Genomic DNA, 15939 nt, shown 5'->3' with positions numbered 1-15939 from the left:
ATGTGTCTCTGAACAATGGGGGGGGGGGGGTCAAAATCAAAAGAAACTGGTGGCCACCAGCTGCATTAAGTACTGGAATGCATCTCCTCCTCATGGACTGCACCAGATTTGTCAGTTCTTGCTGTGAGATGTTACCCCACTCTTCCACAAAGGCACCTGCAAGTTCCTGGACATTTCTGGGAGGAATGGCACTAGCCCTCACCCTCCGTTCCAACAGGTCCCAGACGTGCTCAATGGGATTGAGATCCAGGCTCTTTGCTGGCCATGGCAGAACACTGATATTCTTGTCTTGCAGAAAATCACACACAGAAAGAGCAGTATGGCTGGTGGCATTGTCATGTCAGGATGAGCCTGCAGGAAGGGTACCAAATGAGGGAGGAAGATGTCCTCCCTGTAACACACAGCGTTGAGATTGCCTGCAATGGCAACAAGCTAAGTCTGATGATGCTGTGACACACCGCCCCAGACCATGACGGACCCACCACCTCCAAATCGATCCCACTCCAGAGTACAGGCCTCGGTGTAACGCTCGTTCCTTCAACAATAAACGCAAACCTGACCATCACCCCTGGTGAGAAAAAAACGTGACTCAGTGAAGAGCACTTTTTGTCAGTCCTGTCTGGTCCAGCGACGGTGGGGTTTGTGCCCTGTTTGTTGTTTTCAATCTTCCCTGGGACCTGCCCTGTCTGGAACTGCGAGGAGTAACAGCCTAACATACGTTGCTAACTACCATGACAAAGACCAGAGCCGACGGGAGTACCGTTGAGGACAGTGGTGTCTCTCTATCACAGGGGAAGGATCTTTAAAACAAACAGAAAGAGTTGTTACAACAACAAGAAAATACCTTCAAGTGTTTTGTCCAAATACTGATTCAACTAATAAAATAATGGACGACCTGACCAGAGAGGTCAATTCTCCCAGGGTCAGAACGATGAGTTGAAACAGGAGAAAGGCAAGATGACAGCAATCTGTAAGTCATTGAGAGAGGACATCAGTTCTGTGTGTGAATCCATGATGACAATGATGGATAAATCAGACTAGAGGGACAATCAAGACCTGGATGGAGTCTGAGGACAAAGTGAGGGAAATAATCTCTGAGAAATTGATAATGGGGACCACAGGAAGAAAACCCATCACCACCCCAGCCCAGGTGACAAGCCCAGGCTGATAGTGGTTGAGTTCCCGAGTGTCAAGGACAAGGTAGTTGTTCTGGAAAGAGCCAAGAACATGAGAGGAATGTATATCTTCCTCAACGAGGACGATCCTGAAGCTGTGCTCCGAAAGAGGAAAGAACGTATCCCAGCCATGAAAGATGCCAGAGAGTGTGGGGACATTGCCTACATCCACTATGACAGGCTCATTGCCCACCCTTCCTCTCAGGAAGCCTGGAAGGGATGAGAGAGCTAAACGTATGGGTCCGTAGCTTCAACCCCGCAGCACACACACACACACACACACACACACACACACACACACACACACACACACACACACACACACACACACACACACACACACACACACACACACACACCAGTCGATTAATGGACTGCTGCTGGATGTACATTCTCTGCTTTGTTTGCTCTAGTCCATGTTATGTCTGTTGCTGATAAGCCACCTAGGAAAGGCCTGAAAATAGCCCATATAAATATACAGTTGAAGTCGGGAAGTTTACATACACTTAGGTTGGAGTCATTAAAACTTGTTTTTCAACCACTCCACAAATTTATTGTTAACAAACTATAGTTTTGGCAAGTCGGTTAGGACATCTACTTTGTGAATTACACTAGTCATTTATCCAACAATTGTTTACAGACAGATTATTTCACTTAGAATCCACTGTACCACAATTATAGTGGGTCAGAAGTTTACATACACTAAGTTGACTGTGACTTTAAACTGCTTGGAAAATTCCAGAAAATTATGTAATTGCTTTATAAGCTTCTGATAGGCTAATTGACATCATTTGAGTCAACTGGAGTTGTACCTGTGGATGTATTTCAAGGCCTACCTTCAAACTCAGTGCCTCTTTGCTTGACATCATGGGAAAATCTAAAGAAATCAGCCAAGACCTCAGAAAAAAAAATGTGCTTGGGAGCAATTTCCAAATGCCTGAAGGTACCACGTTCATCTGTACAAACAATAGTATGCAAGTATAAATGCCATCATACCGCTGAGGAATGAGACGCGTTCTGTCTCCTAGAGATGAACGTACTTTGTTGCGAAAAGTGTAAATCAATCCCAGAAGAACAGCAAAGGACCTTGTGAAGATGCTGGAGGAAACAGGTACAAAAGTATCTGTATCCATAGTAAAACAAGTCCTATATTGTGATGCACGGGGGTGGCACTGCAGGAGGGACTGGTGCACTTCACAAAACAGATGGCATCATGAGGAGGTTTAAAGTATGTTTTGCCATCACAAAGCCTTGACCTCAATCCTATAGAAAAAGTGTTTGCAGAACTGAAAAAGTGTGTGCGAGCAAGGAGGCCTACAAACCTTACTCAGTTACACCAGCTCTGTCAGGAGGAATGGGCCAAAATTCACCCCACTTATTGTGGGATGCTTGTGGAAGGCTATCCGAAACATTTGACACAAGTTAAACAATTTAAAGGCAATTATACCAAATACTAATTGAGTGTATGTAAACTTCTGACCCACTGGGAATGTGATGAAAGAAATTAAAGCTGAAATATATAATTATCTCTACTATTATTCTGACATGTCACATTCTTCAAAATAAAGTGGTGATCCTAACTGACCTAAGACAGGGACTTTTTACTAGGATTAAATGTCAGGACTTCTGAAAAACTGAGTTTAAATGTTTTTGGCTAAGGTGTATGTAAACTTCCTTCAAATGTATGTAACCTTTGAAATAATGTTAACGAAATCAACAACTTGCTAATATTATATAACATTGATATGTTAGCCATTTCTGAGACTTACTTAGATAATTAATTTGATGATACATCAGTAGCAATACAAGGATATAACATCTATAGAAGAGACTGAAATGCTTATGGGGGAGGTGTTTCTGTATATATTCAGAGCCATATCCCTGTAATGTTTCAAGAAGATCTTATGTCAAGTGTTATTGAAGTGTTGTGGTTGCAGGTTCACTAGGCACATCTAAAGCCATTTCTTTTGGGGTGTTGCTAAAGGCCAGAAAATGCTAACAGTCAGTATTTAAATAATATGCGTGAAATGCTTGATATAGTATGTGATGTGAGGCCTCACTTCCCCTTATCCAAGATATCTACTGCAGCCCTCATCCTCCACATACATCACCCGTTCTGCCAGTCACATTCTGTTAAATGACCTGTTTGGGCTAGGCGTCCCGCTAGTGGGACAACTTGAAGTGAATCTGGAGGGCGATTCAAATAAATAATCATTCATATTATGGATATTAAACATTTAAGTACATACAAGTGTCTTATATCGGTTGAAACTTAAATGAATGTTAATCTGCACTGTCCGATATGCAGTAGCTATTACAGTGATAACATGTCATGTGATTGTTTGAGGACGGCGCCCCACATAAAAATATTTTTTCACCGGCACAGGTTTCATAGATTCACAAATAGCGATTACATTTGCACTTATTTTTGAAAAACTTCCTCTGATTTGTCATCCAAAGGGTCCCAGCAAATAACATGTAGTGTCATTTTGTTAGATAAAATCCTTCTTTATATCCCAAAAAGTCTGTTTAGTAGGCGACATTGATTTGAGTAATCCACTTGTTCAACATGCAAAGAAAGGAATCCCCTAAACTTTGTTTCAACAAGTCGATATACGTTTCTATTTAATCATCAGATACCCTAAAATATAACCAAACTATAATATTTCTCACGGAAGGATGTATGTTCTATTGGAAACTGATTTTAGCAGGTGCGTTCTGTCTTCATCGCACGCACAACCACAAATTTGAAAGACTGTGTCCCTGTACTAAAACTCATATTTCTTATTTGTTTTGGAATTTACAAGCCTGAAACTATGAACATAGACTGCTGACACCCTGTGGAAGCCATAGGAATTGCATCCTGGGAGCTAGAATTCAGTATGCCCCTATATTTCCATTGTAAGAGCATGGGAACTCAAACAAGAAAATCAGGTTGGTTTGTCTTTTTATTTCCTCCTACCACATCTATTGTGTTATATTATCCTACATGATTTAAACATTTCTACAAACTTCAAAGTGTTTTCTTTCCAATGGTACAAATTATATGCTTATCCTGGCTTCAGGGCCTGAGCAACAGGCAGTTTACTGTGGGCACATCATTCAGGCGGAAATTGAGAAAAAATGAGCCCTAAGAAGTTTTTAAGGTTCCCAAGGCACACACATCTCTGGGTCGCTCGTACTTTCAGGTTGGCTTCAGCAAGCGACTGTAACGAGCTGCAACAAATGCTCAAACTGGACAATTTAATCTCAGTCTCTTCATTCAAAGACTCAATCATGGACACTTACTGAGAGTTGTGGCTGCTTTGCGTGATGTATTGTTGTCTCTACCTTGCCCTTTATGCTGCTGTCGGTGCCTAATAATGTTTGTACCATGTTTTGTGCTGCTACCATGTTGTGCTGCTGCCATGTTGTGTTGCTATTCTACTATGTTGTTGTCATGTTGTGTTGCTACCATGCTGTGTTGTAATGTGTTGCTGCCTTGCTACGCTGTTGTCTCAGGTCTCTGTTTGTGTAGTATTGTGTTGTCTCTCTTGTTGTGATGTGTGTTTTGTCCTATATTTTAGTTAAATCTTTTTGTATTTTAAATCCCAGCCCCTGTCCCGCAAGAGGCCTTTCGTAAATAAGGATTTGTTCTTAACTGACTTGTTTTGTTAAATAAAGGTTAAATGAAGAAGAACATACAGGAAAAACATAAACAGAGGTATACTTTCTTGGAGGCCTGTAATCTGGTTAATTTGATTAATTAACCTACCAGGGTGTTTACAAACACTACAGGAACAAGACCATTCAAATCAAATCAAATCAAATGTATTTATATAGCCTTTCTTATATCAGATGATATATCAAAGTGCTGTACAGAAGCCCAGTCTAAAACCCCAAACAGCAAGCAATGCAGCACTGTGGCTAGGAAAAACTCCCTAGAAAGGCCAAAACCTAGGAAGAAACCTAGAGAGGAACCAGGCTATGAGGGGTGGCCAGTCCTCTTCTGGCTGTTCCGGGTGGAAATTATAACAGAACATGGCCAAGATGTTCAAATGTTCATAAATGACCAGCATGGTCCAATAATAATAATCACAGTGGATGTCGAGGGTGCAACAAGTCAGCACCTCAGGAGTAAAAGTCAGTTGGCTTTTCATAGCCGATCATTGAGAGTATCTATATCTTTCCGACAGACATCTTTCCGACAGATAAGATCTAAACCAGGCCAGAACTTGTCCGTGTAGACCAATTTGGGTTTCCAATCTCTCCAAAAGAATGTGGTGATCGATGGTATCAAAAGCAGCACTAAGGTCTAGGAGCACGAGGAAAGATGCAGAGCCTCGGTCTAACGCCATTAAAAGGTAATTTATCACCTTCAAAAGTGCAGTCTCAGTGCTATGATGAGGTCTAAAACCAGACTAAAGCATTTCGTATACATTGTTCGTCTTCAGGAAGGCAGTGAATTGCTGCGCAACAGCTTTTTCAAAAAATGTTGAGAGGAATGGAAGATTCGATAAAGGCCGCTAGTTTTTTATATTTTTGGGGTCAAGGTTTGGCTTTTTCAAGAGAGGCTTTATTACTGCCACTTTTAGTGAGTTTGGTACACATCCGGTGGATAGAGAGCCGTTTATTATGTTCAACATAGGAGGGCCAAGCACAGGAAGCAGTTCATGTATCATGTATCAATCCCATTTATACTAATACTGTTGAACTTTGTTCTAAAGCTGTATCCGTACCCTTTGATCACAATATAGTGGCTATATCCAGGAAAGCCAAAATTCCAACAGATGGACCTAAAATAGTGTATTAGAGATCATGCAAAAGATTTTGCTGTGACTCTTATGTGGATGATTTTAAAAATATTTGTTGGTCTGATGTCATTAATGAGGAGCATCCAGACGCTGCACCACATGAATTCATGAAATTGCTTCTTCCAATTATTGATAAACATTCACCTGTTAAGAAACTGACTGTAAGTCTCCATTGATTGATGAGGAATTTAAAAACTGTACGGTTGAAAGAGATGGGGCAAAAGGAGTGGCTAATAAGTCTAGCTGCATATCTGACTGGCTTACTTACTGTAAATTGAGAAATGATGTCACTAAACTCAACACAAAGAAGACGAAACTGTACTATGAAGCCAATATCAATGATATAAAGAACGATTGAAGAAAACGTTGTAGTACTTTCAATGAAGTTTAAAAATTCAACTCCATCTTTCATCAAATCAGATGGCTTATTCATCACAAAACCATTTGATGTTGCCAATTATTTGAATGATTAATTCATTGTCTAAGTGGACAAACTTAGGCAGGAAATGCCAACAACGAAGAGTGAGCCATCGTATTAATGCAACAAAAAAATAAACTGTGGGAGAGGTGGAAAATGTTTTGTTATTGATCGGTAATGACAAACCTCCTGGCATTGACAACTTAGATGGAAAGCTACTGAAGATGGCAGCTGACTCTATAAGCCACTCCTATCTGTCATATCTTTAATCTGAGCCTAGAGAAAAGTATTTGTCCTCAGGCCTGGAGGGAAGACAAAGTAATTCCGCTACCCAACAGTGGTAAAACGGCCTTTACTGAATTTTACAGCAGACCTATCAGCTTGCTGCCAGCTCTTAGCAAACTGATGAATAAAATGGTGTTTGCCAAATACAATGCTATTTCTCTGTAAACAAATGAACAACAGACTTTCAGCATGCTTATAGATAAGGGCACTCAACCTGTACTGCACTGACAGAAATTACTGTTGATTGTTTGAAAGAAATTGATAATAATAAGATTGTGGGAGCTGTACTGTTAGATTTCAGTACAGCCTTTGATATTATTGACCGTAACCTGTTGTTAAAACAATTCTGTGTTATGGCTTTTCATCCTCTGCCATATTGTGGATTCAGAGCTGTCTATCTAATATAACTCAAAGGGTTTTCTTAAATGGAAGCTTCTCTAATGTCAAACATGTAAAGTGTGGTGTACCGCAGGGCAGCCCTCTAGGCTCTCTACTCTTCTCTATTTTTAACAATTACCTGCCACTGGCATTAAACAAAGCATATGTGTTCATGTATGCTGATGATTCATCCATATAAGCATCATCAACCCCAGCTATTGAAGTCTCTGAAACCCTTAACAAAAAGTTGCAGTCTGTTCTGGAATGGGTGGCCAGTAATAAACTGGTCCTGAACATCTCTAAAACTAAGAGCATTTTATTTGGTTAAAATCATTCCCTAAGTTCTAGCTGAATCTGGTAATGAATGGTGTGGCTGTTGAACAAGTTGAGGAGACAACAGTTCTTAGATTGTAAACTGTCATGGTCAGAACATATAGATTCAATGGTTGTAAAGAAGGGGACAGGTCTGTCCATAATAAAGAGATGCTCTGCTTTTTTGACACCACACTCCAAAAAGCAAGTTCTGCAGGCTCTAGTTGTATCTTAACTTGATTATTGTCCAGTCGTGTGGACGAGTGCTGCAAGGAAAGACCTAGTTAAGCTGCAGCTGGCCCTGAACAGAGCGGCACGTCTTGCTCGTCCTTGTAATCAGAGGGCTGCTATAAATACTATGCCAGCCAGTCTCTCTTAGTTAAGAGTTGAGTAGAGACTGACTGCATCACTTCTTCTTGTTATAAGGAAAATGAATGTGTTTGAAATCCCACATGTTTTTCACAGTCAACTTACACACAGCTCTGACACACACACTTACCCCACCAGACATGCTACCAGGGATCTTTGCACAGTCCCCAAATCCAGGACAAATTCAAGAAAGCGTACAGTATTATACAGAGCCATTATTACATAGAAATACCTTGCGTCTCATATTGCTCAAATAAACAGCAAACTTGGTTTCAAAAAACAGATAAAGCAACACCTCACGGCACAGCACCTCTCTCCTATTTGACCTAGATAGTGTGTATATGTACTGATATATAGGAAACGTGCCTTTGTAAAAAACAATGTGTTTGATGTAGTTCTGTCCTTGAGCTTTTGTCTATTAATGTTCTGTATTATGTCATGTTTCATGTTTTGTGGAAGAGTAGATGCTGCTTTTACAACAGCAAATGGTGATCCTAATGAAATAACAAAATACCCTGTTAGAGACTCCACCTGAGGGGAACCATAGACAATCCAAGGAGCTATCACCTGCCTGGGGGTAGTCTATTCCACGTGACTTACAGTAAGAGAGAGGAAAATGGGAGACCCAGAGAAATGGCTTGAAACTTACAGTATATTGCTAGTGAGAGTAATCGATAAAATAAGCTCGTGGTCAACTCTTGCAGAGGAGCGATGATGATGATTATGATGATGATGATGATTATGATGATGACAGTAATTGTCTTTAGGTGCCTGATGGGTAAAATCTGTTCTGTGCTGTTGTGTGTGTGTGTGTGTGTGTGTGTGTTGGTGGAGCCGAGGAGCTACACTATAGATATGAAAGTATGTGGAAACCCTTTCAAATGAGTGGATTCGGCTGTTTCAACCACACCCGTCGCTGACAGGTGTATCAAATCGAGTACACTGCCGTGTGATCTCCATAGACAAACATTGGCAGTATATTGAACTTTTCTGAAGAGCTCAGTGACTTTCCACTTGGCACCGTCATAGGATGACACCTTTCCAGCATGTCAGTTCGTCTAATTTCTGTCCTGCTGGAGCTGCCCTGGTGGAGCTGTCCTGGTGGAGCTGCCCTGGTGGAGCTGCCCTGGTGGAGCTGCCCTGCTGGAGCTGCCCTGGTGGAGCTGTCCTGGTGCAGCTGCCCTGGTGGAGCTGTCCTGGTGGAGCTGTCCTGGTGGAGCTGCCCTGGTGGAGCTGCCCTGGTGGAGCTGCCCTGGTCAAATGTAAGTGTTGTTATTGTGAAGTGGAAAACTCTAGGAGCAACGTCGGCTCAGCCAGAAAGTGATCAACGACGTAAGATCACAGAACTCGACTGCTGAGTGGTAAAGTGCGTAGCGTGTTAAAATCTGTCCTCGGCTGCAACACTCACTACCGAGTTTCAAACTGTCTCTGGAAGCAACACTCACTACCGAGTTTCAAACTGTCTCTGGAAGCAACACTCACTACCGAGTTTCACACTGTCTCTGGAAGCAACACTCACTAGCGAGTTTCACACTGTCTCTGGAAGCAACACTCACTAGCGAGTTTCACACTGTCTCTGGAAGCAACACTCACTACCGAGTTTCACACTGTCTCTGGAAGCAACACTCACTACCGAGTTTCACACTGTCTCTGGAAGCAACACTCACTACCGAGTTTCACACTGTCTCTGGAAGCAACACTCACTACCGAGTTTCACACTGTCTCTGGAAGCAACACTCACTACCGAGTTTCACACTGTCTCTGGAAGCAACACTCACTACCGAGTTTCACACTGTCTCTGGAAGCAACACTCACTACCGAGTTTCAAACTGTCTCTGGAAGCAACACTCACTACCGAGTTTCACACTGTCTCTGGAAGCAACACTCACTACCGAGTTTCAAACTGTCTCTGGAAGCAACACTCACTACCGAGTTTCAAACTGTCTCTGGAAGCAACACTCACTACCGAGTTTCACACTGTCTCTGGAAGCAACACTCACTACCGAGTTTCACACTGTCTCTGGAAGCAACACTCACTACCGAGTTACAAACTGTCTCTGGAAGCAACACTCACTACCGAGTTTCAAACGGTCTCTGGAAGCAACACTCACTACCGAGTTTCACACTGTCTCTGGAAGCAACACTCACTACCGAGTTTCACACTGTCTCTGGAAGCAACACTCACTACCGAGTTACAAACTGTCTCTGGAAGCAACACTCACTACTGAGTTTCACACTGTCTCTGGAAGCAACACTCACTACCGAGTTTCACACTGTCTCTGGAAGCAACACTCACTACCGAGTTTCACACTGTCTCTGGAAGCAACACTCACTACCGAGTTTCACACTGTCTCTGGAAGCAACACTCACTACCGAGTTACAAACTGTCTCTGGAAGCAACACTCACTACCGAGTTACAAACTGTCTCTGGAAGCAACACTCACTACCGAGTTTCACACTGTCTCTGGAAGCAACACTCACTACCGAGTTTCAAACTGTCTCTGGAAGCAACACTCACTACCGAGTTACACACTGTCTCTGGAAGCAACACTCACTACCGAGTTTCACACTGTCTCTGGAATTAACACTCACTACCGAGTTTCAAACTGTCTCTGGAAGCAACACTCACTACCGAGTTTCACACTGTCTCTGGAAGCAACACTCACTACCGAGTTTCAAACTGTCTCTGGAAGCAACACTCACTACCGAGTTTCACACTGTCTCTGGAAGCAACACTCACTACCGAGTTTCACACTGTCTCTGGAAGCAACACTCACTACCGAGTTACAAACTGTCTCTGGAAGCAACACTCACTACTGAGTTTCACACTGTCTCTGGAAGCAACACTCACTACCGAGTTTCACACTGTCTCTGGAAGCAACACTCACTACCGAGTTTCACACTATCTCTGGAAGCAACACTCACTACCGAGTTTCACACTGTCTCTGGAAGCAACACTCACTACCGAGTTACAAACTGTCTCTGGAAGCAACACTCACTACCGAGTTTCACACTGTCTCTGGAAGCAACACTCACTACCGAGTTTCAAACTGTCTCTGGAAGCAACACTCACTACCGAGTTACACACTGTCTCTGGAAGCAACACTCACTACCGAGTTTCACACTGTCTCTGGAAGCAACACTCACTACCGAGTTTCACACTGTCTCTGGAAGCAACACTCACTACCGAGTTTCAAACTGTCTCTGGAAGCAACACTCACTACCGAGTTTCAAACTGTCTCTGGAAGCAACACTCACTACCGAGTTACAAACTGTCTCTGGAAGCAACACTCACTACCGAGTTTCACACTGTCTCTGGAAGCAACACTCACTACCGAGTTTCAAACTGTCTCTGGAAGCAACACTCACTACCGAGTTACACACTGTCTCTGGAAGCAACACTCACTACCGAGTTTCAAACTGTCTCTGGAAGCAACGTCAGCACAATAACTGTTTGTTGGGAACTTCTTGAAATGGGTTTCCATGGGCGAGCAGCCACACAAGCCTAAGACCACCATGCGCAATGGAAGCAAGTCCCCGCAGCAATGTTCCAACATCTAGTGGAAAGCCTTCCCAGGAGAGTGGAGACTGTTATAGCAGCAAAGGGTGGACCAACTCCATATTAATGCCCATGATTTTGGAATGAGATTTTTGACGACTTTTGGTCATGCAGTGTATGTGAGGGAAAGGAGAAGTTCAACAGACGGGAATCTGAAATCTGATCCAGTCCTCGAGGGGTTAAGTCCGCTCCGTAGGGAAGGTGGGCCTCGCCTCAGTGAACAGGTGTACGTGTGATACAGAACCTTCAGAATCTACTCCAGGAAGCTCTGAGTTTAACACACTCCCAGTCATTACACTGTAGTTGTCAATATTGACACATAAACAACACGCTCTGCCGTTAGTAAAATAGGACAGTATATCCTTCACTGCAAATGATCCCCAAGCCAGCTAAATGCTGCCATATCCTCTATTAAGTGCACTAGCTCCCATAGGGATTAGGTTAAAAGTAGTGCACTACATAGGGAATATGGTGCTGTATGGGACACAGGCTATGTACAGAACAGCAGCTGTGGAAGCCAGGGAAAGTAGAACCATCTGGTTTCAGTCACTATCTGAATATACACACGTATGTGCACTAAATGACTGCATGTTTACCAAGTATTCCAGGAGATACAATATGTCATATAACTGTTCATATAGACATACAGGTCATGACAATACATACCTGTGCATATATATATATACACACAGTACAGGTCGTGACAATACATACCTGTACATATATATATACACACAGTACAGGTCATGACAATACATACCTGTACATATATATATATATACACACAGTACAGGTTGTGACAATACATACCTGTACATATATATATATATATACACACAGTACAGGTCGTGACAATACATACCTGTACATATATACACCACCGTTCAAACGTTTGGGGTCACTTAGAAATCTCCATGTTTTTGAAAGAAAAGCACGTTTTTTTTTGGTCCATTAAAATAACACAAATTTGATTCAGAAATACAGTGTAGACATTTGTGATAACCTGTGATGAAGTGGATTATAAGTGAAACAAGTAAATAATATTATTAGTGAAATGTCTGTAAACAACTGTTGGAAAGATGACTTGTGTCATGCACAAAGTAGATGTCCTAACCGTCTTTCCAAAACTATAGTTGGTTACCAATACATTTGTGGAGTGGTTGAAAAACTAGTTTTAATGACTCCAACCTACGTGTATGTAACTTCCCACTTCAACTATATATATATGTATACGTGTGTGTGTGTGTGTGTGTGTGTGTGTGTGTGTGTGGGTGTTGTATATAGACAACAAGGCAAAGAAGCATCAGTCAAATAATGCATAACTATGAGGATATAGAAAGACCTTTAGGGCATTGGCATGTCTATCAGGAGTATTATCCAATCAGACAGTGACATATGGCCTAAGGTCCAGCCCCTGGCCTGTCAATTAAGAGTTTTATCCAATCAGACAGTGACATATGGCCTAAGGTCCAGCCCCTGGCCTGTCAATTAAGAGTTTTATCCAATCAGACAGTGACGCAATGCCAAGGTAAAGGCCTGTGTCTTCATAGATCACTGATACGTTTCATATTTCCATTTAGTCAATGGCTGTGCGATTTTTACCGCAATGAATTATGTATGCAGTCGTCTCTCTTGTCTCGCCACAGCATCGCTGTTTAAGATTCAGAGCATCATTGCGGGAAGTGTCTCGAGTTCATTTCTTACTTTTTATATTCAGTGGTAATGAAACGAAGGTCTCGCATTTACATTTTAGTCATTTAACAGACACACTTATCCAGAGTGACTTACGGGAACAATTTGGGTTAAGTGCCTTGCTCAAGGGCAATTCGGCATATTTTTCACCCATTTGGCTCTAGGATTTGAACGAGCAACCATTCGGTTAATGGCCCAATGGTCTGAACTGCTAGGCTTCCTGCCGCCCATATTCATACACTGTATTCTATTCTATTCTACTGTATCTTAGTCTATGCCGCTCTGACATTACTCATCCCATATGCATACACTGTGTTCTATTGTATTCTACTGTATGTTAGTCTATGCCGCTCTGACATTACTCATCCCATATTCATATACTGTATTCTATTATATTCTACTGTATCTTAGTCTATACAGCTCTGACATTACTCATGCATTTATTTATCTATACTTAATGCCTTTCCGTTACTTAGATTGTGTGTATTGGGTATATCTTGTGAAAATGTTAGATATTACTTGTTATACATTACTACACTGTCAGAGCTAGAAAGACAAACAATTATCTACAGCCGCAATACCATCTGTTAACACGTGTATGTGACCAATAACATCTGTTAACATGTGTATGTGACCAATAACATCTGTTAACACGTGTATGTGACCAATAACATCTGTTAACATGTGTATGTGACCAATAACATCTGTTAACACGTGTATGTGACCAATAACATCTGTTAACACGTGTATGTGACCAATAACATCTGTTAACATGTGTATGTGACCAATAACATCTGTTAACACGTGTATGTGACCAATAACATCTGTTAACACGTGTATGTGACCAATAACATCTGTTAACACGTGTATGTGACAAATAACATCTGTTAAAACGTGTATGTGACCAATAACATTTGTTAACATGTGTATGTGACCAATAACATCTGTTAACATGTGTATGTGACCAATAACATCTGTTAAAACATGTATGTGACCAATAACATCTGTTAACATGTGTATGTGACCAATAACATCTGTTAACATGTGTATGTGACCAATAACATCTGTTAAAACGTGTATGTGACCAATAACATCTGTTAACACGTGTATGTGACCAATAACATCTGTTAACATGTGTATGTGACCAATAACATCTGTTAAAACGTGTATGTGACCAATAACATCTGTTAACACGTGTAGGTGACCAATAACATCTGTTAACATGTGTATGTACCAATAACATCTGTTAACATGTGTATGTACCAATAACATCTGTTAACACGTGTATGTGACCAATAACATCTGTTAAAATGTGTATGTGACCAATAACATCTGTTAACACATGTATGTGACCAATAACATCTGTTAACATGTGTATGTACCAATAATATCTGTTAACATGTGTATGTGACCAATAACATCTGTTAACATGTGTATGTACCAATAACATCTGTTAACATGTGTATGTGACCAATAACATCTGTTAACATGTGTATGTACCAATAACATCTGTTAACATGTGTATGTTACCAATAATATCTGTTAACATGTGTATGTGACCAATAACATCTGTTAACATGTGTATGTGACCAATAATATCTGTTAACACGTGTATGTAACCAATAACATCTGTTAATCTGTTAACATGTGTATGTGACCAATAACATCTGTTAACACGTGTATGTGACCAATAACATCTGTTAACATGTGTATGTGACCAATAACATCTGTTAATCTGTTAACATGTGTATGTGACCAATAACATCTGTTAACATGTGTTTTTACCAATAACATCTGTTAACATGTGTATGTGACCAATACCATCTGTTAACACGTGTATGTGACCAATAACATCTGTTAACATGTGTATGTGACCAATAACATCTGTTAACATGTGTATGTGACCAATAACATCTGTTAACATGTGTATGTACCAATAACATCTGTTAACATGTGTATGTGACCAATAACATCTGTTAACATGTGTATGTGACCAATAACATCTGTTAACATGTGTATGTAACCAATAACATCTGTTAATCTGTTAACATGTGTATGTGACCAATAACATCTGTTAACACGTGTATGTGACCAATAACATCTGTTAACATGTGTATGTAACCAATAACATCTGTTAACATGTGTATGTGACCAATAACATCTGTTAACATGTGTATGTACCAATAACATCTGTTAACATGTGTATGTGACCAATAACATCTGTTAACATGTGTATGTGACCAATAACATCTGTTAACATGTGTATGTAACCAATAACATCTGTTAATCTGTTAACATGTGTATGTGACCAATAACATCTGTTAATCTGTTAACATGTGTATGTGACCAATAACATCTGTTAATCTGTTAACATGTGTATGTGACCAATAACATCTGTTAACACGTGTATGTGACCAATAACATCTGTTAACACGTGTATGTGACCAATAACATCTGTTAACATGTGTATGTAACCAATAACATCTGTTAACATGTGTATGTGACCAATAACATCTGTTAACACGTGTATGTAACCAGTAACATCTGTTAACATGTGTATGTAACCAATAACATCTGTTAAAACGTGTATGTGACCAATAACATCTGTTAACATGTGTATGTGACCAATAACATCTGTTAACATGTGTATGTAACCAATAACATCTGTTAACATGTGTATGTGACCAATAACATCTGTTAACATGTGTATGTGACCAATAACATCTGTTAACATGTGTATGTAACTAATAACATCTGTTAACACGTGTATGTGACCAATAACATCTGTTAATCTGTTAACACGTGTATGTGACCAATAACATCTGTTAATCTGTTAACATGTGTATGTAACCATTAACATCTGTTAACATTTGTATGTAACCAATAACATCTGTTAATCTGTTAACATGTGTATGTGACCAATAACATCTGTTAACATGTGTATGTGACCAATAACAT

This window comes from Oncorhynchus mykiss, chromosome 19 (genome assembly GCF_057628025.1).
Source record: "Oncorhynchus mykiss isolate SJ-2025 chromosome 19, ASM5762802v1, whole genome shotgun sequence".
NCBI lineage: Eukaryota > Metazoa > Chordata > Actinopteri > Salmoniformes > Salmonidae > Oncorhynchus > Oncorhynchus mykiss.
The sequence above is the reverse complement of the archived record's forward strand: the minus strand, read 5'-3'. Positions refer to the sequence as shown.